Raw genomic sequence first — 10192 nt, forward strand, 5'->3', positions numbered from 1 at the left:
AATAAATAGTTGATGTTTTGGGTTGAAAATAAGGGGAGGGGAATCAGAAGAAGAAGGAGTACAAAATAGGTGAAAGGTGAAGCCAGGTGAGGGGAAGGTCGGTGGGTGGGGGCGTGGGATGAAGTGAAAAGCTGTGAGGTGATAGGTGTAAGAGATAAAAGGCTGAAGAAGGAACCTGATGGGAAAGGAGGGTGGACCATGGGATAAAGGGAAGGAAGAGGGGCACAGAAGGGAGATGATGGACAGGTGAGGAGAGAAGGGCTAAGAGGGGAACCAGAGTGGGGAATGGGAAAAAAAAAGAGAAGAGTGAGGGAGGAAATTTACCAGAAGTTAGAGAAATCAATGTTCAGGCTGTCAGATTAGAGACTACCCAGATGAAATATGAGATGCTGCTCCTCCAACCTGAGAGGGGCCTCGCCAAAATATTAGAGGAGTGTATGGACCAATATGTCAGAATGGGAATGGGAAGTCGAATTGAAATAGGTGGCCTCCAGGAAATTCTGTCTTTTGTGGCAGGTGAAGCCAATGTAGAGGAGGTTGCACCCAGAAGTGTTTAATAGAGGGAAAGGCATCCAACCTGCATGCACACCGATTGGTTTAACAGACAGATGGTTTATTTTAACATCCCAAATATTGTCATGGGTTTGTTGGAATCCAGCAGACTTTTCTTTCAATAGGACTAAGGAGAAAACTTGATAACTAAGAGCAGAATTACACCAATGAAGGAACAAGTGCCTCCCAGTCAATAATCAATTTAGTTTGAAGTCATCAAGTAATATCTCTTGGGGCAAGAAATATATAAGTAAAGGAAAGATATTGAAATGCACAGTGGAGCAAGTTTCAGTGCAAGTAGGTGGCAATAGCATGATACAATGGTAGAGAGTGCAGTTCTTCCAAAGGAATGTTTCACCTTCTCAGGGAGAACCGGAAAAGAGCATTAAATGGTAGCTTTGGCAGTAGAGCCAGCTTCCTAGAAAATTCAAAAAGCAAACCGAAATATTAAAATTAAAAAATGCAATGAATAGGAAAATCTTTGCAGCCAAAAAAAGATGCGCGGGTTAGTTTCAGCAGATTAAAAGGCAGAAGTCTGTTAAGAACCTGGACCTATTTCAGTAGCTAATAGTGGACAGGGAAAGATTCAGAAGATGATTTTGTTTTAAAAAAGCAAAGGCCATATACTATGACTTTAAAATAATTAGATCAAGAGTGAGGACTAGCTGTTCTTTCTCTGATGTTAGGACAGAGCAAGGCCACCTGTGTTCATGAGCTCTGCTACCTGCTCCAGCTTCCATTATGCTGTCATTGTTAGAGGTGCTTCCAACCCTTGGAAGCATCTTGGCATGAGTTAATTCTGTATCAATCTGGAGGGGGAAACAAGAGATAACAACAGTGACAATATCTTACAGTGTTTCATTGATAAGAAATGAATGAAATCACTAATTCCATGTTACAAAGACGCAAAATGCCATACTGATCATCAAACATCACCAATGAGGAGAATGCATTGTATTACCAGGAGCAGGACTTCACCTCCCTGGACACAGTTAAGCGGCTGAGATTTTGTTACTAAGACTGAGGATGATTAATAGAAGAGTTTGTATGAATGATTAGAATTGGGAAGGTGTTGTAAAGGGGGAATAAAGAGAAACTGACAACAGGTTCAGAGGATACTGATTAAAGTTGATTAATGAAGGACTAGAGGTGAGTTAAGAGGTTACCAGTATTTTCTTTACCATAAGATTCTACAACCCTATGCAAGTATCACTAATCTGTTATTTATAGAACTTGCCCAGAATGAATTTGCAGTAACAGGCCCTTTTTCACTATCAGTGAGCTGTGAAATACTTCAAAAATAGTTACAGTATGATGATATTTCTCCTCCATCGCTGATTTGAGTTGTTCATGTTCATCTGCTGTGCTGAAAAGACGAGGACTGCAGTGAATCAGCCTGTGGGAACAGGGTTCCCCCTTCTGGGGATAGGCGTTTCATTTAACGTTTCTATTCACTTTGGGAATCTGGGCATCGTTAGTAAAACCAGCATTTGTTGTCCATCCTTAAATACTGTTTGATAACTCTCAATCAAGCAGAAGCATTGAAACTGGCCTATTGGTGCAGGAAAGAAAACCACTGGGTAGGGCTGGGATTTGAATGTGCCTAGCAGAAGTGAATGGGAAATCCAAGATATGACATCTAGGAGCAAAATGGTGAATATGGACCTTTGGTTTCTTACACTTTCGATTCAGGAGTTCTCCTTTGTGTCATTTTGTACACTAATTAAGAGACTGATTATGATACTTTCTCATTAACTTCCTTGTTGTTTTCTCATGGGCTACGAAGAAGGTAAGTAACCTTGGACTTTAGCCATTTATTGGTTATAATTGCAGTTTCTTATTCTGTCATTGAATCACATGCTCTACCTGTCATCTCTTCTTTACACATAAACATGAATGTAAATACTAGGAGGACCTTTTGATGTAGATCAGCCTGAATTTTGCAATCAGTGTTCAACCAGTTTAGCTGGCCACCAGGTTCAAAAAAGTTGCCTGCAAAGACCCAGTAACCCATGGGATGACTTTGATTTGATTTTTATTCTTTTGCACTGTGCTGCTGCAGTAAAACAATAAACGTCACATCGTATGACTGCACGTATTTTACCTGCAGGTTGCTGATTGGGGTGCTCTGCCAGGATCTGTTCTGACAGCCCTGCTCTTTGTGATTTTTTAATAAGACACTTGGATGAGGAAGTGGAAGGCTGGATTAGTAAGTTTGCAGACATCACAAAGGTTGGTAGTGATGCGGATAGTGTAGAAGACAGTCGTAGGTTACAATGGGACATTGATAGGATGCGGAGCTGAGCTGAGAAATAGTAGATGGAGTCCAATATGGAAAAGTGCAAAGTAATACATTTTGGAAAGATGGACAGTACAGCATTACCTAGATTCTTAGCAGTGTACGGGAACAGAGGGATCAGGGGTCCACTTCAAAGTAGCCACGCAAGTTGATAGGGTGGTTGAGGGTGTGTATAGTGAGTTGGTCTTCATTAGTCAGGGAACTGAGTTCAAGAGCTGCCAGGTAACATTACATACAGCTCTGTAAAACTCTGATCAGACCTCACTTGGAGAATTGTGTTCATTTTTGGTCATTTCATCACAGGAAGGACATGGAAGCTTTAGAATGGGTGCAGAGAAGACTTGCTGGACTGCTGCTCATGTCTTATGAGGAAAGGGTGAACGTGCTAGGACGAGAGATGACTTGATAAAGGTGGAGAAGATAGTAAGTGACATTGATAGAGTGGACAGGCAGCACCTTTCTCCCCAGGTGAAAATGAGAAGGCATAATCTTCGGGTGATTGGAGGAAAGTACAGGCAGAATATCAGAGGTGCTTTTTATACACAGAGAGTGGTGGGTGCGTGCAATGCATCATAGGCTGAAGAGTCTCTACTGTGCTGTAGTGTTCGATGTTCTATATGTCATTGAAAATGAATCTGATTCTGACATCAAGCTACTGATCACATCAAGGAATTATCACAGGTAGCAAAGAATCCAAAAAACATTAATATTTGACTGGAATCAACGTAGATGATTAAGGTTGAATCTTAGATATATACTATGATCACACTCTAAAAGAAGATGTGTGTATTTTAGATGCAATGAAAATTTGAAGTTGTCATTTGAGAGATTAGATTCCACGTAAATAAGTTCACAAACAAGAGAAAACACACACACATAAAATGCTGGAGGAACTCAGCAGGCCAGGCAGTATCTAGGGAAAAAAGTCCAGTTGACGTTTTGGGCTGAAACCTTTTGGCAGGACTAGGCTCGAAGGGAAGATTTAAACTTCTTCAGTGTGGGCATCCCTGGAAGAGGCTTCGCAGAGTAATAATCAAATCACAAACAAGAGAAAATCTGCAGCTGCTGGAAATCCGAGCAACACACACAAAGTGCTGGAGGAACTCAGCAGGCCAGGCAGCATTTAGGAAAAGAGTACAGTCGACATCTCAGGCTGTGATCCTTCATCAGGACTGGAAGGAAAGAGAAGTCAGATTAAGAAGGTGGGGAAGGGGGAGGAAGAAGCACAAAATGACAGGTGATAGGTGAAACTGGGAGAGGGCAGGGGTGTGAAGTAAAGAGCTGGTGAAAGAGATAAAAGGCTGGAGAAGGGGGAATCTGATAGGAGAGGACAGAAGGCCATGGAAGAAAGGGAAGGGGGAGCAGCACCGGGGGAGATGATGGGGAGGTAAGGTGATAAAGTGAGAGAGGGAAACAGGAATGGGAATGGTGAAGGAGAAGGGAGTGAGGCAATTACTGGAAATTCAAGAAATCGATGTTCATGCCATTAGGTTGGAGGCTACCCAGACAGAATATAAAGTGTTGCTCCTCCAACCTGAGAGTGGCCTCATCGTGGCAGTAGGAGAGGCCATGGACTGACATGTGGAATGGGAATGGGAAGTAGAATTGAAATGAGTAGCCACAGAGAGATCCCTGTATATCGGTGAGACCCGATGTAGATTGGGAGACCACTTCACCAAGAACCTTTGCTCCGTCTGCCAGAAAAAGCAGGATCCCATTTCAATTCTACTTCCCATTCCCATTCCGACACATCAATCTATGGCCTCCTCTATTGTCATGATAAATAAGTTTTTTTTTGGAGTCAGAGAGGAGATTTGATGGTACTTCTTGCGATAATAAGGTATTTAAAATCCAGTTACACCTCATTCAATGTGATGAACATCTTCAAGTATTTTAATAGATAATAGTTGGTAAGTTGTTCAAATTCCTGTCATTTCACTGGTTTATGCTGTTTACGTTGGAAAAGCTTGTAATGGTGCGCCCCCAATGGCAAAACAGTGTCATTGAATTTCCATTCTTACTTGAATGAGTGCTTGCTCCGGATGTCACCAGTGATGCCAAGGTTGTCATAGGGACTGGGGCCTTCCATTGGTCAGATTCAGCCCTGGATATTGCACCCTAGCTGCCCACGTGAATTGCCAAAGCCAGATCAGTGCGATACGGAGAGCAAACTGGTGCCCGTTTAACAGACTCCCCTTCTCCATGCAGCTGATCAACCCAAAGGAACGGCAGAGCCCAATACAGCTTGGCACCAGCAGCATCACAAGAGTTGCCAGTCAGCGTTGAACTCAATGCAGGTCTGCCCAAGGGCCTCTAGCTCTGGATTTTGCCCAAGATTCACTCCTGGAGCCTTCCCCATGAGTGGGTATATTCGCAAGGCAGCAGAGGTTTGAGATCAGAGTTTTCTTTCTCCCAGACGAGCCACCAACCACAGCTGCTGAGCCCCATCTGCCCAAAGCGACTGGTTTTAAGGCGCCAGTAACCCACCTTTGCTTCTTCTCAAAGTTCAAAGTAATCTATATGATCAAAGTACATATATGTCACAGTATACAATCTGGAGATGAAATTTCCTGTGGGCATATTCAGTAAATCTATAGAATAGTAACTATAAAAGGATCCATGAAAGACAAATCAGAGTGTAGAAAACAGCAAACTACAAATGCAAATATAAATAAAAAGCAATAAATGACAAGAACATGAGATAATGAGATCGAGATTTCTTAAAAACACATACAGAATGCTGGAGGAACTCAGCAGGCCAGGCAGCATCTGGGAAAAGAGCACAGTCAACATCTCGGGCCAAGATCCTTCAGCAGGAAACTGTAGAATATTTAATTTTATTACGTATCTCTGTAACGGTTATCCAATCAGTCCCACTAGTTCCCATCTGTACTATTATTCATCTGATTCCTGCTGAAGGGCCTTGGACTCCAGCATTTTGTGTGTTTTGCTCAGATTTCCAGCGTCTGAAGATTTTCTCTTGTTTAAGAGTCCTTTAAGTGAGATCTTTAGTTGTGGAAACATTTCCACGATGGGGCAAGTGAGCGTGGTTATCCCCTTTCATTGAAGGCCCTGATGGTTGAGTGGTAGTAACTGTTTTTGAACCTAATGGTGCGTGTCCTGAGGCTCTTGTGCCATCTCCTGCCAGTAGAAATGGTTCCACTGGGCTTAGTAGCTAACTCACACATGAAGAGCAGGAGCTGCTTATCAGAGAGGCACACATTTGTAAGCATTTAATAGTAGTGGGAGCATAACCCTATTACCACCCCTGGCTATGTCAACCTTAAAGAACCAGCCATAGGGGTAAGTTGTAGACAAGGTAATCCAGTCAACGGAAGCAATTAGAGAGAACATGAAGAAAGCTACAAAATTAAAGCAATTCGAGAGTGAAACACAAAGCAACATAAAAGTTGCGGAATGCAGAACCATAGGACATACTGTACCTAAGATTATTCCCTTTGCTCTGAAAAATCCTTCTCCACCCTCTTTACACTTGAGACTAATTTGTTCTCTTTCATGTTTCCCTCTTCCCCAGTTGTGAGTAAGTGTTTCCCACATGAAATGTCATCTCTATTTCACTTTCCATTGTGCTTCAATACTTTCTGTTTCGATTCCCCTCCACACTGATCTAGTAAACCATATTATATGTAGTATAAATTAATCTTCCACACCATTACTCCTAATATGATATGCTGATCTAGATTAAAGTCATCACAATCAGTGATTACCATGTTACCCTTGTTATCTACTAATGTCATTTTATTATTTATAGCTTGCCCTATTTTTGCATATAGACAAACTCCAATGTTTTCATCCCTTTGCAACACACACAAAATTCTGGAGGAACTCAGCAGGTCAGGTGGTATCCATGGAAATGAATGAACAGTTGATGTTTCGGGCTGACACCCTACTTCAGGACAGGAAAGGAAGGGAGCAGGGGGGAGAAGGAAGGGGGCAGGAGCTAGAAAGTGATAGGTGAAGCCAGGTAGGTGGAAAAAGGGCTGGAGAGGAAGGAATCTGATATGAGAGGAGAGTGGACCAAGGGAGAAAGGGATGAGGGGACTAAGGGGGAGGTGAGGAGAGATAAGAGGCCAGAATGGGGAATAGAAGAGGGAAGGGGGATGGAATTTTTTTTTAACTGCAGGAGAAATCAATATTCATGCCGTCAAGTTGGAGGTAACTAGATTGAATACAATGTGTTGCTCCTCCAGCCTGAAGGTGGCCTCATTGTGGCATAAGAGGAAGTCACGGACTGACGTGTTGGAATTGCAATCAAAATGTTTGGCCACCGGGAAGTTCTCCTTTCGGCAGGTGGAATAGAGGTGCTCGACAAAGCAGGCCCCCAATTTACAACGGGTCTCACCAATGTAGAGGAGGCTGCATCGGGAGCACCAGACACAATAGGCAAACCCGGCAGATTCATGAATGCAGTGTTGCCTTACCTGGAAGGCTGTTTGGTGCCTGAATGGAAGTGAGGGAGGGGGTGAATAGGTAAGTGTGGCACTTTGCTGCTCACAGGGATAAGTGCTGGGAGGGAGATTAGTGGAGAGGGACGAATGGATAATGAAATCACAAAGGGAATGACCCCTGTGGAAAGTGGGGTGGGGGGGAAGATAAATGTGTATTTGGTGGTAGGATCACTTTGGAGAAGTGTAAGTTGTGGGGAATTTGTGTTGGATGCAAAGGCTGATGGGGTAACAACAAGAGGAACTCTATCACTATTAAGCCGCAGGAAGGAGGGGTGAGCCCACATGTTTGGAAAGTGGAGGAGATGTGGGTGAGGACAGCATCATTGGTAGAAGAAGGGAAACACTGCTTTTTGAAGGATACCCTGGGAAGGAAAACCTCGATATCTGGAAACAGGTTAAGTGGAGACCCTTTCTTTGTTCTTCCCTTTGTTGTTTCTTAGATCAATCAGGTCAAATTCTTTGTAATTTTCTGAATAAGGTTCTTGTTTAGCTCTTTATCCCATCTTTTAATATCTTGGCCATTCACTTGCATCTCTATTTCTCCTGTCTCTTCAATAAGTTAACTGCTGCAGAATATGTAATTTTGTTGTAATGGCTATTAGATCAATCCTACTAATTCCCATCTGTACTATTAATTCATCTGTTTTGTTCAGAGTGTTTAGTCTGTTCCAAAGCAATGCCTCAATTTGTTTAAAGTCCTGTCTGTTTCCCTATGTACATGATTTCCCAGAACATTGCAGCCCAAATGAAGCACGTCCCAACCGCACAGTCCTCAGTTACCCCACTATTGGCATCATCTCCTGTTTCACTCACTGCTCACTAACCATACATTAACTTTCGAGTTAGTTAATCCCTACAGAAATTGGGGTTGGCTGAGCTAATTGTCCAGAGATACTAAATGGGACTCCAGGATAGTGTGTTTCCTCCTAAACAAGACCATAGCACAAAGGAGCAGAATTAGGCCACCCAGCGCATCAGGCCTGCTCCGCCATTTCATCATGGCTGATCCATTTCCCTCTCAATGCCATTCTCCTGCCTTCTCCCCTGTGGAACACCACTTATCACTGGCAACCAACCAGATTAAGACCCTTTGCCTCCTGCCAATCAGTCAATTTTCTATCCATGCTAGTATCTTTCCTGTAATACCACGGGCTCTTACATTTTTAATTAGCCACATATACGGCACCTTGTCAAAGGCCTTTTGAAAATACAAGTACACAACATCCCTTTGTCTATCCTACTTGTTACTTCCTCAAAGAATTCCAACAGATTTGTCAGGCAAGATTTCCCCTGAAGAAAACCATGCTACTTCATCCTGTTCCTCAGAATCCTGTTCCTGAAATCTCATCCTGAATAATGGACTCGAACATCTTCCCAGCCAGTGAAGTCAGACTAACTGGCCTATAATATCCTTTCTTCTGCCTCTCTCCCTTCTTGAAGAGTGGAGTGACATTTGCAGCTTTCCGGTCCTCCAGAACCATTCCAGAATCCAGTGATTCTTGAAGAATATTTATTAATGCCTCCACAGTCTCTTCGGCTATCTCTTTCAAAACGCTGGGGAGTAGTTCATTTGGTCGAGGTGACCTACTGACTCACTTCTGCCCCCGACACTCTCGAACTTCCAGTATACTGATAGCATCTTCCACAATGAAGACTGATGCAAAATATTTATTAAGTTCATCCCCTATTTCCTTGTCCCCCATTGCTACCTCTCCAGTGTCATTTCCCAGCAGTCGAATATCTGCTGTCACTTTTCTTTTACTCTTTGTATATCTGAAACAATGTTTGGTCCCCTCTTTGATACTGTTGGCTTTCTTACTGTGGTGAACTACATATACCTGTCTGGACACGCCCCCCCCCCCCCCCGCTGACTGCTCCTGTGGCTCCTCCCACAGACCCCGGTATAAAGGCGATTGGGGCCTGAGCCCTGCCCTCAGTCTCCAGGATGTAGCATGGTGGTCAATTGCTGCTTGTTCTTTCTTCCAGTCAATAAAAGCCGATATCTCGCCTCACGTCTCAGAGAGTTATTGATGGTGCATCACTTAACTTCATACTTTTGCTCTTTTAAACATCCTCTCTTTTGCTTTTATGCTGGCTTTGACTTTCTTTGTCAGCCAGGGTTACGTCTCCCTCCCATTAGAATACCTCTTCTTTGGGATGCTTCTATTCTGCAATTATCAGTTTTGAGTTTGTTGAGTTTGAAGTTCTGTCAGCAGAACTCCATTCCTAGTTCTATCCATGAGTACAGATTCTCCACTCCAAACTCCTCTTCAATGTAGAGAAGATTGCATTAATCAAACCTCTAGGTATGTAACACAATCTTTGATACTCATGGTCACACCTGCAAAGCAATACCTAACTTCGACTTCTCCCTTTCAATCCATCCCTCCACACCTGATTGGCTACCTGTATTGGTGGTCCATGGTCAGGATGGGGTTGCTCATCCACTGGAAGTTTTCTCCACACAGGCAGATAGAAGCTCCTATCGATTGAGTACCAGCAATCAGCATTGTGCCTGTGCCATCCTGAATTGCTGATTTCACTTTCCAACCATTCTGTGCAGCAGGACTCATCATTCTGTGGCATCGGTCTACTTCTATGAGCTAAATGCCTTCTCACGGCCTCTCACTGTCAGCTCATCAGCTTAACAATTCTAAACTGAAGTTTTTTCAAGGTGTGGGCATGTATTTTATACACAAATGTCTGTACCTCCAGACACTCCCATATACAGCAGTTGGGACACACAATCTGCCATCTTTTCCTATATTATCTTAATTGACTACTTAAAAATATACATAATTAAGTAGAACAAGAGCAAATGGAACTCACCACTTAGACAAGAAAAACAAACACACAAAATATTGTCACCAGA

This window comes from Hemitrygon akajei, chromosome 5 (assembly GCF_048418815.1).
Source record: "Hemitrygon akajei chromosome 5, sHemAka1.3, whole genome shotgun sequence".
Taxonomy (NCBI): domain Eukaryota; kingdom Metazoa; phylum Chordata; class Chondrichthyes; order Myliobatiformes; family Dasyatidae; genus Hemitrygon; species Hemitrygon akajei.